At 36.8% G+C, this 16,227-nt stretch overlaps 1 protein-coding gene across 7 annotated transcripts in view; it reads left to right on the forward strand.

Annotated features, from left to right (window-relative positions):
- The first annotated feature begins 339 nt into the window (after positions 1–339).
- TFDP2 (transcription factor Dp-2) overlaps positions 340–16,227 on the forward strand; it is a 152,094-nt gene continuing 136,206 nt past the window's right edge. For 6 of the 7 annotated variants that reach the window (XM_036877379.2, XM_036877382.2, XM_057498359.1 and 3 more), the window contains exon 1: positions 341–686. The gene's annotated coding sequence lies outside the window, so the exon portion shown is untranslated. Of the gene's footprint in view, positions 687–16,227 lie in introns of all 7 variants that reach the window. The other variant, XM_057498386.1, reaches the window with a different exon arrangement.

The raw sequence follows: 16,227 nt of genomic DNA on the forward strand, positions 1-16,227 counted from the left end.
AAAGTCAAGATTCCCAACCAAGCCGGGAGGAGGGAGGGGGGAGAGCGTGTCCATAAATTTTAGGTCTCCGGCCTGCAGCCCGCCCCAGAGGCAGCTGGGGTGGGCGGCGGGGTCACCGTGGGGGATCACTGAGTCTCGGGAAAGGCACCCGACCCCCCGCAGACTCCGCTGAAGCCCCGCCCCTTCACCTCTTGGCCCCCTCCTCTCTTAGGGAAGCTTGGGGGTGGGGTTTGTTTACTCCTTGCACGCACCGCCTTCCTGGCCAATCCGTGAGGAGTGGCGCCTTACGTCACTCATGCCGACGGCCAATCGGCGCTAACCGTGCTGCTCCGCCGCCAAAGCTCGCGCGGGGGAAGCGGGGCAGTGACTGGGCCGGGTGAGGGCGGACCAAGTAGCCAGCGTTCTCGGCTAGGGCCGCAGCCGCGGCTCCGCACGCGGGGCGCGCCCTGACCCTTCCTTTTTGGGCGGGCTCGAGGGCGCACGCACGGTCAGCGTCGCGGGGCCTCGAACTCCAGGGCCTCGACGGGACAGGCCGCGGATCGCCCACCCCTGCTTCCAGTGTGAGTGCGCCGGAACCTGGCCTCCGCCAAGCGCGGGCACCGCGGGAGCGGCGGCGCCCGAAGACGCGCTCCAGACTCGGAGGGACAGCCCTGCGTGGCCGCCTAGTCCTCTGCAGCCCAGCGGCGGTAAGGTCCGGGACGAGGGCGCGGACCCGCGTGCCGTGGGCCTCTGGACCCGGCCTGGCGCGGTCCCGGGCAGGTTTCCCTCCCTGCGCCTCAGGGCCTCCGTGTCACCCCGAGTCCATCTGTTTATTCCCACGCGTCCTCCAGGCCTGGCCGAGTAAGCGGTGTGTGAAACCGGAGAGCCCCCTTCCCCCATACGCACAGCAAATCGGAGGGAGGCAGCGTCCCTGTATCTCGCCTCATGGAAGAGAGGAAGGGCTGCATTCTACTCTCTCGGTCTTTTCATGGGAGAAGAGTGGTTTTTAAGTCTGATTTTCGGACTTTACCTCCTTTAATGACCAACACGCCTCCTCTGTCTCCATTTCCAGGTGCAGAGTTCCAAAGCTTTATGCACTTGGAAGAATCTCATATCCCCCCTTAACGGCACTTTTCTCTAAAGCAGAGGATTTCTTTTTGGGCCCAGACTCCTTTGAGAAATTCCAGAGAGCCAAGGTCCCTCTCCACAAAAAAGTATAAAGGTTTTTGTAGGATCTCCAAGAGAGACAGTTCAACTAAGTGGATGAGCGCTCGGTCTCTGGTACTGGCATGTGTTATCTAGCATTGTGTGGCCTCAGTTTCTTCATCTGTAAAATAGTAATACCTACCTATTCCGTGTGTTGCGAGGAGTAAATGGACAAATCTGTGGAACGCATTTAGGACAAAGCGCACCGGTTATTAAGTGCCCTGCATGAGGTAGGCATTTTTCTTACGACAGGGAATGCTGGTTCAAGGAAATCTCCGTATTGTTGAAATAGTTAACAGGCTCTTCCCTTCACATATTAACTACTGAAGCTTCCTTTGAGCCTTTGGATACTTTTCTCTTCCTTATTATATCTCAGAGGGCTCAGACTCCCTGTCCCATTTTTTAACTCTCTTTTCACTAAGTCAGTATAGCTCATTCTCTTCCTCCTCCTTCTCCCTCCAATCTTAAGTTTTGTGTTGTTCCATTTTACTTCTACTTTCCTCTTAATGGGTTGAAATAATATTCACCTAGGAAACAGTTGAAGTTACTTATCTGCCCTTTGTACAGTGTCGTCATGAACCTGTTTCTATTCAAAATTAAGTATAAGATAATTTAGTTGATCTTATTATTATGTTGCTTTTCCATTTCATTGATTAGCCTATAATTTAGCTAAAGCTTCATCACTATCCTCTTACTAAAATAAATCTTTAATAGTAGTGCCCATTCTCGAGTAGCACCAGGAGAAAAATCAAATGCGTAGACCCCGGCTTCTGTCGCACTTGTGTGCAGGCTCTTGATATGTTTGTTACTTATGAGAACATCTTGTGCCTGGAATTAGAGACTAGCCGAATGGCAGACATGGTGTCTGTGGCATTGTTCTGGCAGTATGGTTGCAATTTCAGCAATGTGGCACTTATATTTAATAAAGGGCCAAGACTTACAAACTCTTACTTTTGAATTCTCTTTATTTCCAGTTGTTTGAGAGAGAAAATGGAAATATCAAGCATGTAATATTTGATATTACCATTTTGTTATCATGTAACTTCCCTCCCATGTAACTTTTGTAACTTTTGTAAATGTGTAGTTCCACTGGCACCTTCAAGTTTTTCCCTTGCAGCCAAAATTCTTAATTCTGAGCCATTTCCCCTCAGTACAACTTGAAACTGGATATACAGAAGTGTTTGTACTTAATATGGAAAGCGTTTGTGGATGAATATTATACACTGAAACACACCCTAAAGGACTCAAAAATCGCTTTGTATAATTAGGAATTGGGATGTGAATATGTTTGCTTTCTAAAAAATATGATAGGAAGACTTTGTTTCCTTGCTGTTGATAATTTATGTTTTGTACATAATGCATGAGTTATTTATATTTACACAGCAGTAATCATTTTTAAAGCCCTTTTAGATATATGAAAGTTTAAGAACACGGTGAGAAAACAGATTAAGTCAAAATTAAATTCATGGCAAAGGGAGTGAATTAGAACCTAAGTATTCTGTCTTCCTTGTCAGTCTTAACCAGAACAAAGGCTAGAAAGGGAGAAGTTAGGATGAAGTTTTAAAAGCAGAGGGGGAAAGTTCCTAATTTGGGCATTAAATATTAGACACTGAACAGTACATTAGCATCTCATTTTTTATGTTTAAACTTAGGTATATTTCTTTTAAAGGTTAAATAGTAAGCCATACACCATCTATGAATTTACAGGCACGTTTACATTGTTACTTGGCAAACTTGACTTCACTCTTTTTCTGACCTTGTCATTATATTTTAAACTCTTACTGGAATAAGTATCATAATGGATCTTAGAGGAAACTAGAAAGCATCGAGTTGAATTTTTTTAGATCATAGTGTTTTAAGTTGTAATGAATTTTAAAGACTATTAAATATATTTGCCTCTTCATACTTGAATCCTTTCCATTTCAATCTGGGATACATGACTCCAGAGGTGGGGCATGAATAAATTTTAAAGTAGATTTGTGAGCCCTTATAAATGTTAGGCAAAATTACACATCTGTACATTTTTCTGGAGAGAAGATTCATAATTTCAGAGTTTCTGAGGCAAAGATATTTGGAGAACTCTTATTTTTATAAAATTCTTTTACTGAACCAGAAGTTGTATCTCTACTGGTTCTAGTTCTGTCTCTTCTATGTGTGGGTTTTCAAATATTTGATGATACATACTATAGTCAATTGATTCTTTTCTTCTCTAGATAAAATATTCTCAGTCACTAACCTCCTGTAATGATTTTCTTGTTTGCTTTGAGCCTCGGCACAATACAGAAGGCTTATTTATGGATTTGTTTCAGTTCACCCATATTCTTCTTAAACATACATAAGTAAAGCATTTAGAATGGTCCCTGGCATTTAAGTGCTATATCCATTACCACTATTATTGATTTTGTAGTGAGCTTAAGTTCTTCAGTTGTTTTGTCCATGCTCTCACTGTTCTTTAATAGAATATTTTTTCGTAGAACTTTACATTTATCTGTATTAAATTTGATCTTGTCAGATTGGTTCCCATTTGTTGACTTTTTAAAAAAAATTCTGATTTGGTCATTCAGTAAATGGGCTTATGTATTTATCCATAGATTTGGTAAACTGTAAGTTTGATAATGCTGACATTGCCTTCATGCGAATCTTATTAAAATATTGAACAGACAAGGCTAATTACAGAACCCTTGCTCTGCTAGAGACCTCTCTTAAGGTTGATTAAAAAACTCATTAATTCTTTGGTTCAAATTCTTCAGCCAATTAGAAATCCAGCTAATTCATCATTACCCACCTCAAATATTCCCAGGTTTTCACAAGGACTAAGGAAAAGTTTTACAAGGACTAAAGTTCATTAAGGAACTTTAATGAGTGCCTTCCTAAAACCCACATAATTTATATGCTTTATTTTTTAAATCCTTTTAGTTCCTTTTAGGAAAAGAACATTCATCTGTCATTGCTTGTCCTTAATGAAACTACTATACTGGTTTCCAGTAGCATAAGTTAGTTACTGCTTTTTCTGTGTTCACAAATTTCTCTCAGTAATGATTCTAGAATCTTGTCTCAAGTTACATTTAGCTTCAGTGATTAACAGTTGGCAGAATCCCCTTTCTCTCTTTTTGAATGGCAGTACTACATTTTCCTGTCTTCAGTCTTATGGCAACCGTTTCCGCTCTCCATAGGTTCTGAACAGTTGCCAACAGCTGCATGGCAGTTTCATCTGGAGTGGTATATACCTTGCTGTAAGTTTACTTAGAGCAGTCAGGAACTCTCTTTAATCTTCTCACCCATATTAGCTTTGGTTTCCATTGATTCATTGATTAAATGTATTAAACGCCCGTTTTGCACAGGGTACCAGTGCTTGTTTCACTTCATCCAGTCTGAGAAGAGTTTTTCTTGCTAGAGATGAATGCCTAAAGCACAAGGGTAATTCACATCCATTTTTCTCCGTTCCGACCGCCATTACCATAGTCTGGGCCTCCTTTCCTTTTCTGGACTATAATAATAGCTTCCCATTGACCTTTCTTTTTCCAATATTTTCTTGTCTCCAAGCCTTAACCAAGTCATCTTTGTCTTTAAAATGCATGTATCTCTGTAAAGGCTTTTCGTTTCCATTGGAATAATCTGTAACGATCTGATTAGATTAGATCTAATTAGATTAGATCTTTCCAACTCTTATTCTGTTTCCTGTTTACTATCCTTTTAAATTCAAGCCCTTCCCCTACCACCCTTTCTTTTAACCTTCCCTATTCCTAGGGATGATACAAACTATCAGCCAGATAGGCATGGAGAGGTGACTCCCCAACAGCTGTTCTTTGTGTGAGTCACCCAGCAGACAGATACTGAGTGCTTACTATGTTAGGGGCACTGTGTAAGGCACTGAGTTGATAAAGGAGTATGACATGGCCTCAGCACTTACAGAATTCTAAGTGCAGGGGAAGATGGAATGAGGAAACTGTTCGGAGGGAGAAACCCCAAATCTTTTTTTTTTATATTCAAACTCATAAGTTTATTTAATAGGTTCCATTTTACTTTAAAAAGACAAGTTGTTATTGAGGAATAAATTTGTCAAAGTGAGCAGTTTAGTTCTATTTAAGTTAATCGTAAAATTACAAACCTGTAAATGTGGAAAAATACTATGTACTTCAAAACTGCCAAAATAAAATGTTTAATCAAAACTGGAAGCAGTATCTAAGCTGGCATGTGCATACAATAAAACAACAAATTTGACTGGATCTATATTGTTGGAGCTCAAGCAAGAATTAGGAGAAGTGCAAGTTGCAGTGCTCCAAAATTGTGCGACCATAGACTATCTACTGTTAAAAGAACATATGGGGGTGTGAACAGTTCCCAGGAATGTGTTGTTTTAATTTGTCTGATTTTTCTCAAACTATTCAAATTCAGTTAGACAATATCCATCATATTATTGATAAGTTTTCACAAATGCCTAGGGTACCTAACTGGTTTTCTTGGTTTCACTGGATATGGCCGGTAATTGTAGGTCTGCTTTTGTTATGCACCTGTATTCCTATTCTGTTAATGTGTGTACGCAATTTAATTAGTAGTTTGTTAAAACCCATACATGCTTATGTTACTCTACAAGAAGTTATGTCAAAGAAATAATCAATCTTCCCATGTTTTCTTCCGTCTGCTACTTCTATAGCTTTTCTTCTTCCTTCCTAATTACAGCCCTTTAGTAGAATTCGTGCCTCATATCGAAAATTACCAAGTATCATAATTCTTCCAAGTGGTAAAGATACCTCAAGACAAATGCTGGGCATAGAAGCCACAGGGCATAAATCTTCAAAGAAGTAAAAAGCTAACCTTTTCAAAGAATATTGCTTCTCTCTCACTTACCAACTTTACATTTCCCTGTATGGCCCCGGAAGATGACTGGTTAGCCAGAGACGGGTAAGATTCCTCAAGGGAGGAACAACCTAAGACAGACACAGTCGCAGGGCGGCCATCAGGTGAGAAATTGGGGATCAACAGAGATGAGGCTTAGAACCTCACCCCCCCTGTTTTGAGAGAAATCTTCTGCATCCATGGATGTTTTGTTGCCCTTGTCTAGCTTGGATTAATACTTAGTCTATAAGCACAGACCTGATCATCTACATTTGCCCTCTTACAGCACTAAATTATGTTTTCTACCTTTGTCTTGCATCTACCTACCACTTCAGCATTTTATTTAAAAAAAAAATAAGGGAGAAATGTGGGATTCACATATAAATCAAGTATAAAAATCAAATGAATAATCATATCTGACTTGATTGTTTATATTCATGATGCGTGATCAGAACCGAAAGTTTCTGTGATATGACTGCCCTTGCCCTGTTCACCATGTAAGAACTTGTTTGTTATGCTTCAGAAGATTGGAGACTGTTGAGAATTAGGCTTGGGGTTGATTAATGATTGTGCATTGAGTCCCCTATACAGAATTTTATTGTTGTTAACAACCATTTGATCAATAAATATGAGAGGTGCCCTCTCAAAAAAAAAAAAAAATGATGACATGAATTTTTAAGATGATGATTTACTTCTGTCAGTAAAATTCCAACAAATGTTAGTGTGGCATATGTGGAACCTGCAGCTCACAATATGCCCAGTTAATAGTGAACAATGTACAGTTCTAATAGCAGTGCTATATTATCAACATCATTATATCTTTCATATGCTACTCTTTCTCTATCAGTCTGACTGAGGAAAATAGAAATTCATTTACTAGTTCTGACACTTGCCCCCTTTTCAGGCTCTGGTAGCAAATCAGTTGTAAATACAGAGGCCTCTGCAATAGCGTGTATCACATGGCATCATAACTTTTAGCTCGTAGGCCGGTCCTCCATAGTGATTCATATATTGTCTGGTAATTGGTGCTTCTCGATAAATTTTTCTGCCCATAAGTAGGAAAAGAAATTAACAAAATAATATTTTAAGTAGCATAAAACATGATATATAGATATAAATAAGAAGGCATTCTTGTTCTGAATATATGTAATATAATATTACTTTTAGTTAATAATTAAGCTTTTTAATAACTTTTATACCATATTAAGGCATATGTTTAGCAGAGAGGAAGTGGTTTTATCCTGAAAAGTCTCTTCCTAAATGTAATATGATCAGTCTAATTTTCAATATATAGTTTTAAAATGAAAAAAAGAAAATAGTCCAAGTGGAATGTCAAAAAAAAAAAAACTGGAAGCAGTAACTTCTCTTTTACAGTTCACTTGAGAGTAGCCAATTAAAAAAGCAATCTATTAAGTTTTTCTTCACAGCATTCTTCACAGCATTCTTGAAATTGTGGTGATATAATACTCCCTCTGATAGAGAAGGATGTCAGGAAAACTGGTTGGCTACATGCAAGAGAATGAAACTAGATTACTGTTTATGCCATACACAAAAGTAAATTCTAAATGGATTGAGACCTAAATGTAAGACATGAAATCACAAACTCTTATAAGAAAACATAGGCAAGGATCTCATGGACATCAGCATGAGAAAATTTCTTTCTGGACAGGTCTTCCCAGGCAAGGGAAACAAAAGCAAAAATACAAGTGGGACTACATCAAACTAAACAGCTTCTGCAAAGCAGAGGAAACCCTCAACAAAACAAAAGGCAACCTACTGAGTAGGAGAATATATCTGCAAATGATGCATACAATAAAGGGCTAACACCCAAAATATATAAAGACCTCATACAAGTCAACACCAAAAAAACCCAAATAATCCAATTAAAAAATGGGTAGAGGACCTGAATAGATACTTTTCCAAAGCAGACATACAAATGACCAACAGGCATATGAAAAGATGCTCCACATCACTAATCATCAGGAAAATGGAAATCAAAACCACAGTGAGGTATCACCTCACACCAGTCAGAATGGCTATTATCCAAAAGACAAAAAAATAACAAGTGTTGGTGAGGATGTGGAGACAAGGAAACCCTCCTACACTGTTGGTGGGAATGTAAATTGGTACAGCCACTATAGAAAACTATATGGGGTAATTCCAAAAACTACAAAAGAAATACCGTATGACCAAGCATTTCCACTTCTAGGAATTGACCAAAGAAAACAAAATCACTAATTTGAAAAGATACATGCACACCTATGTTCACTGCAGCATTACTTACAATAGCCAAGATATGGAAGCAACCCAAACGCCCATTAATAGATAAATGGATAAAGAAGATGTGGTTCATGTACCCAATGGAATATTACTCAGCCAAAAAAGGAAGGAAATCTTGCCATTTGCAACAACATGGATGGACCTAGAGGGATCATGCTAGGCGAAATAAGCCAGTCAGAGAAAGACAAATACCATGTAATTTCACCTACATGTGAAATCTAAAAAAACCAAAAAGAAACAGACCCATAAATATTGACAACAGAGTGTTGGTTACCATAGGGAGGGGGTGTGGGGAATGGGCAAAATAGGTGAAGAGGGGGATAAAGTGCAAATTGCAAATTGTAAAACAAGTTAGTCAGAGGAATGTAAGTACAACACACAGAATATAACCAATAATATCTTCATATGGTAACAGGGTAACTACACTTACCATGGCAAGCATCTAGTAATGTTTATAATTATCAAGTCACTATGTGTACATTTGAAATCAATATAGAATTGTATTTCAACTATATCCCAATAAAAAGGCATGGAATATAAAAAAATTTAAAAGATTTATTAAATGCTGTTCAAAGGAGAGAGAGATGGTGAAAGGAGTTGATATAAGAGCATATACAACTAGCAAACTGCAGTCAATAAAATGATTTCTAGGTTAACAAAAGTTTGGAAAAACTGTCAGATAAATAATTCTGCACTAGTTGATATATTTTTAGCTGTAAAATATTTACAAACAGGAAAATTTTGTGAGCACAGTGATTGTGTATTTTTAGGTTGAACAAGTCAATATTCAAAGGTAACAATACCTGTGCAGGCATTCTAAGAAACAAACTGAAAATTGCATGAAAATTTCCATGATTATATATGAAAAGTTAGAGTGATTACTGATGTTAACATTCTGCCTATGATTTTGTCATTAAATTCATGTTATTCAAGACATTATCCTGTGTCACAATTGCTGTAAAAATAACTACTAAACATAGATCTTTAAAGAAAATAATTTGTGGAAGGTGAACAGTAGTGGTCAGAAATGTCTAGGAAGGTTTTCCAAGAGTACTTAACTATTTTTGATCTTGAAAAGTTTATTTGAAAAGCTTTTAAATAGGTAGTTTTCCAAATAGACACATAAGAGAATTATTTTGGTTGGGAAAGGGGTGGATAAGGACAGCTTAAATTCTTACCTAACAAAACCCAATTACAATACGAATTCCCTGATTACTATATGCAAAAGGAATCAAGGACCTTGAAATCTTTGTACTGTCATAATAAAAACTTGAGATGGATGATATGCCAGACAATTAAGATAACTTACTAAGCTTGTTTCAAAATTGAAAAATGAAAAAGCAAAAGGCAAACAATCATCCGATTCCAGTGAAGGTACCAAAATGCTAATCATTCAGAGATTTTGTCCTTTTTTAAAATGAAATGTTTAGTAAAGTTCAGAGATAAGTAGAGTAAATGCAGCTATTTAGATTTCAAATATAAGAAGTTCATGATTTCTATAGAGGTGTCTTGCTTTCAAGTTTCAGTTTTCCAAATCTGGAACTCAGCAAAGCAACTGTCAGTGAGCAGGATTATTGTGGAAACAAGTAATGCAAAGGCATTGTCGAAGAAAAATCCAACACTGAGATTAGCTCAGCACTATAGATGAGTTTTTTAAACCCCAGAAAATGCTATAGCATACATTTCTAATAGGGGATACTAATGTTTAGGTGTTAGCAGATGTTGGATTTTCTAATTTGTATCAGAATGATTTTAGGTCTGTTACTACTAACAGCTTCTTCCAGCTACCTTAGCAAATTTGAGCAAAGACTGCTAACTTAATTAGTAAAGTTTATAATGTAAAAACGACTAAATGTGTTTTTATTAATGAGTTCTCTCTGAAAGAAAAAAGTACTCCTTTATCTCAAGTCATTTTCTTTTGTTGTTACTCTATCATAGTAACAGATCCAGTGGTATTCTCAGGATAATCTGGACTGTCAGATACTACAGGTCTGAGAAAGATCTGTTCTGAGTTACTAGTTTTGTGGGCTAGTTGAAGTTAGGCTCTGGGGAAAGATTTCAGGACAGTTGATTTTCCTGTCTTAATATAGGTGACAAAATAAGAATAAATTTCAAGAAACTGAAATACTAAGCAGAAACATGTGAACTAATGCTAAGAAAAAGACTTTTATAAAGCGGTCACTACATACAAAGCCCTTCTTCAGGCCTTGAAAAAATTCCAGGAAAGATTCTAGTAAGTAAGTAAAGAAAATATGAGATTCTTCTATTCATATATGCACCTCATTGGAAAAAGTGAAATCCTGTTTACAAGGCTGTTCTTCTGTAACCTACAAAGTGTAAAAGACCACAGCCTATTTTCTAGGATTAAGTAAGAAGGTAAAAATCCATAATAGTGTTTACCCAAAACCTACTATGTGATAAGAATCTCATTTAATCCTCACCAAAAGTGTATGAGGTAGGTTTTATTGTCCTTCATTTGATAGATAAGGACACAAGTTGCTTTACTAGGATCAGAAAGACAGTAACGGCAGAACCAGGATTCAAACGTGAATTTGCTCCAGCACCAGCTGCTCCACTATATTGCCTTGCTAAATACTGTTGTAGGCCTTCAGCTTTCAAGCAAGAACCACTAAATCTTTATAGGATCTTATTTGGGTTTTTTCGGTTGCTGTTTTTCTAGTGTTGTGAATTCATTCAAATATAAGTAAGTGATTTGAAAACTAGCCATTGTTTTTCATTGGTCATCCTGTAACTAGCATTACTAGTATAACTTGAAAAATCGATCACTTCTGTGTAATATTCTTTATGGTATTTTAAATTCAGTTGTATTTCAGTTAATTGGTTAAATCATGATTATGAGCCATGTGAGTCTGTTATAATGATTGATTTACTGTGGGTAGAAACAAGTACATACTTAGATAAAACGTTAACTTTGTAACAAGTATTTTTATTTTGTTGGAACATTATGTGCTACATGTCTTTTTGGCTTGTTCTGTAGGCCAAAAGAAAAAAAATGAGTCTAATAAAATGATGTAAAATCTTAAAGTTGTAATGAAGGAAGAGAGGAAAGCTGAAAGTATTCCAAAAAAAAAAAAAGAATAAAAATACAGCAAATAATAATCGCAGTGTCTCTTGTTAGTCACGGAGCAGGAGCATCATGTATTTCAGTTAAAGATGTTGCAGCTAATGATACTGTTATCAACAGGGGTGTGGGTATGTCTGGTAAATTGGATATGAAACAAGAAAATAAATGTATTTGAAAATAAGAATGATAGTACATATCTTTTCATCAAAGTAGAAAATAGAGCGCAAAAGGATTTTTCTCTTTGTCTTTAATTCTGAAAAACTGATGAACAGAGCTCAGGCTAGCTATCTGTCTACCTTAGTATCAAAAGCCTCTGACTTATTTAATATTTATTCCTATTTATGTAAAATTTCAGTCCAGTATTTTACCTGGAAAGAAACAATTTGACTCAGATTGTCCTTGAGTAAACAGAGAACTGTTACATTTATTTGACTTTCTAATAGATGTAAACGTTTTTCTTGTCTTGGGTGTTAAATGCAAGTCTTAGCACAGGATAATTGAGTGGCTAGGCCTCTTCTCTTGGGTCAGATTCCCCATGGAGGAATCGCCTAGCTTCCTGCCTGATTGGCCTGTGTTCTGGAAGCTGATTTGGGGTATAGGGCTGGGGTCCACTGTTCAGCATGTAAATCTTCATTAATTTCTTTGTGGTATGATATGACACATAACCCCTGTGTATGGGCTTTCTACATCCTGTCTGGTTTAATGTTTTAAGAATGTAAACCACTTGTCTATTGCTGGGGTACAGGAGAGGCAGTTTCTTGGCTACATGGTAAGGCTTCTGGGTGAAAACTATTCCTCACTCAAAGTTTCAAACATTATTCCTATTTTCAGCCTCAGTCCAGACCCCTTCCTTCAGATGTCTCTTCTTGAGCCTTTCTGTTGTGTTAGATTCTTAATTGGTTTCATACCCCCCACCCACCCACATATACATAGGTTTGGGGCTCTGTTTTACCAAGCCAAGTACTATCAGCAATCCTCTGTCTAGCTTCAAAAAGCTTTATTTAAGTCTCTCATCCACTGTTGTCTCCTTTTCGTGGTACATACGCATATGCATTAAAAAAATTAAAGTATTGATTTACAATCTTATGTTGGTTGCAGATAAACAACACAGTGGTTTAACAGTTACCCATATTATTAAATCCTCACCCCCTCTAGTGCAGTTACTGTCTATCATTGTAGGAAGATGTTACAGAATTATTAACTGTATTCTCCACATATGTATTTTTTTGGTGGGTTTATCCTTTTTCAGCCCTTCAGCATTGTTCTAGTGTAGCTTCAGGAGAGAATGGTTATAAACCTGTTTGTTCATATTTAACAAAAAGAACCTTGTAATACATTTTAATTATGTTCACTTATAAAGAGTACTATTAAAAATTCAGGAATTTCTTCTCTCTTCCTTTTCCACTAGTCTTTATTTCAGTTTCTTATCATGGGCGAAGAGTAGGATAGGCAATTTTAGGGAATGCAGAAGAGCAACAAGAGAGACAGGAAAATCCAGTTTGTTAATAACAGGACCAGCGGATACTCCTACCAGTGAGACTTAAATGAAGCAATATCGCCATCTTCCGGCTTTTTTAAAACTTTTCTGTAATTTTATGCATGTAGCTAATTCATATTATGTGACAGTGAATTGGTCTTATTTAGTTGTTCTCTATCCTGTTGTGGAAGACTTTTCTTTAAACAGGATTTGATTACAATATAATGGTCTTTGAAGCTTCCTGCAAAAAGGATTTTATCTAAAGTACTACAAAAACTATACCCTGTCTCTCTCTAGCTCAGATGATTTTACCTATATTATGAAATCAGAAGTATTATTTCTAGTGAAGGAAAATACAGAATTTAAAAAATAAAGTGAGTTTGATATATATGTAGTTTGTGTTCATGGTATAAAATACAAAATGTATAAATGGTGTAAGTAGCTCATCTTATTACTTCATTAAAGTTAATCAAAGAAAAGAAGTGTGTTCTCCTCACTCTTTGCCATATATCCACTAGTTCCTTTGCCTCAGAGATAGTTTTTATTTTTATTTTTATTTTTTTTGTATCATTAATCTACAGTTACATGAGGAACATTATATTTACTAGACTCCCCCCATCACCAAGTCCCCCCACATAGCCCATTACAGTCACTGTCCATCAGCGTAGTAAGATGTTGTAGAATCACTACTTGTCTTCTCTGTGTTGCACAGCCTCCCTGTGCGCCCCCCACATTATACATGCTAATCATAATGCCCCCTTTCTTCCCCCCACCCCCTGCCCCCTTATCCCTCCCCACCCATCCTCCCCAGTTCCTTTCCCTTAGGTAACTGTTAGTCCTTTCTTAGGTTCTGTGTTTCTGCTGCTGTTTTGTTCCTTCAGTTTTTTCTTTGTTCTTATACTCCGCAGATGAGTGAAATCATCTGATACTTGTCTTTCTCTGCCTGGCTTATTTCACTGAGCATAATACCCTCTAGCTCCATCCATGTTGTTGCAAATGGTAGGAGTTGTTTTCTTCTTATGGCTAAATAATATTCCATTGTGTATATGTACCGCATCTTCTTTATCCATTCATCTACTGATGGACACTTAGGTTGCTTCCATTTCTTGGCTATTGTAAATAGTGCTGCAATAAACATAGGGGTGCATCTGTCTTTTTCAAACTGGGCTGCTGCATTCTTAGGGTAAATTCCTAGGAGTGGTGAGATAGTCTTTTTACACAAATGCTGCAGGCTACACATACTTCTCTATAACTTGCTTCTTTTCATTTATATTGGAGTTTATATTGGAGGTCAGTCCATATCAGTTCACAGTACAAATGCCCCCTCATCTCTTTATTTGGCCATGATTTGTTTAACCATTCTACTATTGATAAACAGGGTTTGTCTTACCTTTTGCTATAAAAATGGCACCATAGTGAGTATCATTGTATATATGTGGTTTCACATGACTGTGTAGACCTGCATGTATCAGGATATATGCATTTAAATCTTCATAGATATGGTACAGTTACCCTCCATAAAGAGTGTACTTACTTTATTCTACTACCAGAAAAGTATGAGAAAGTCCATTTTCCAGAGCCTTTTCAATAAAGTATATTAGCACAATGTTTTTGATCTTGTATATTTATTTTTACTCGTATGAAAGAGGTTGAACATACTTTTTTAATGTCTAAAAGTGTTTTGTGCCCATTTTTCTTAGGGCTCGTTGTGTTCTATTTATTTATAGGAGCTTTTATAAGGTAGAAATTAACTTTTGTTTCCCGTAATGTGAATTGCAAATACTTCTTTCCAGTTTATTTTTGTGCCCTGCATTGTAGTGTTTTCCTTAAGTGCAGACAGTGTGATACATACATATACTTTGTAAGCATATCAGTCTTTCCTTTAATGACTTCTGCGCTTGGGTTCATTATTTAGAAAAGTTTTCCATACACAGAGATTAAAACACTCCCATGTTTTTTTTCTGGTACCTAAAAAAATAATTACATTGAGTTCTTTGATCCATCTGGAATTTACTTTGATTGAGGTGTAAATTATGGCTCCAATTAATTTTTTTTCAGATGGTTACTCACTTGTCAGTTATCCCAACACTATTTATTGAGTAATCCACCCAAACCATTTATACCTCACTAATTTGAAGTGTCAGCTTTGATTCATACTAAATTTCTTTATGGATTTGGGTCTATTCTTGGACTTGTTTTTCTAGTCCATCAAACTATATGCCTTTGCCTTTGCAGTGTATAATTAAATTATTGTGACTTATTTAAATAATTGGGTGGGGCTAAAATCCTCAGTGTGTTTCTGGGATTTGTATGACTATTCTTATTTTTCCATTGAATTTTTTTTTTTTTTTTGCCTATCTCGTACTTTATTTTCTGTCCTTAAAGAAAATTTTTTTTATTGTATTAAACTATACATAACATAAAACTTACCACTTTAACCATTTTTAAACAAACAGTTCAGTGGTATTAAGTACATTCATATTGTCATACAACCACCACCCATATCCATAACTCTTTAATCTTGTAAAACTGAAGTCTGTACCCACTAAACAGTAATGCCCCCATTTCCACCCCTTACCCCAGCCCCTGACAATCACCATTCTACCTTCTGCTTCTATGATTTTGACTATTTTAAATATCTCATAGAACTAGAATCATATTTTTTTGTATTTTTTGTGAATGGTATATTTTACTTAGCATAGTGTCCTCAAGTTTTGTCCGTGGTATAGCATGTGTGAGAATTTCCTTCCTTTTTAAGGGTGAATACTATTCCATTGTATGTATTTATTACATTTTGCTTACCCTTTCATCCATTGGTGGACATGGATTGTATCCATGTTTTAGCTTTTGTGAATAGTGCTGCTGGGGTTATGGGTGTACACATATCTCTTCGAGACCCTATTTTCAATAATTTTGAATATATACCCAGAAGTGGAATTCCTGGATTATGTGGTAATTCTATTTTTAATTTTTAATTTTTTGGAGAAACTACCATACTGTTTTCTATAGCAGCTATTCCATTTTATATTTCTATTAACAGTTCACAAGAGTTCCAGTTTCTCCACATCCTTGTCAACACTTATTTTTTTTATAGTAGCCATCTTTATGGGTAGAAGGTGGTATCTCATTCTAGTTTTGATTTGCATTTCTATAATGATTAGTGATGTTGAATATATTTCATGTGCTTATTGGCCATTTGTATATATCTTCTTTGAAGAAATATCCATTCAATTCCTTTGCCCATTTTTGAATCAGGTTTTTTTTTTGTCATTGAGTTTTAGGAGTTATCTGTGTATTTTGGATATTGATCCTTTATCAGATACGTGATTTGCAAATACTTTCCTCTATTCCATGGGTTGCCTTC

Source organism: Manis pentadactyla, chromosome 1, assembly GCF_030020395.1.
Source record: "Manis pentadactyla isolate mManPen7 chromosome 1, mManPen7.hap1, whole genome shotgun sequence".
Classification (NCBI taxonomy): Eukaryota; Metazoa; Chordata; class Mammalia; order Pholidota; family Manidae; genus Manis; species Manis pentadactyla.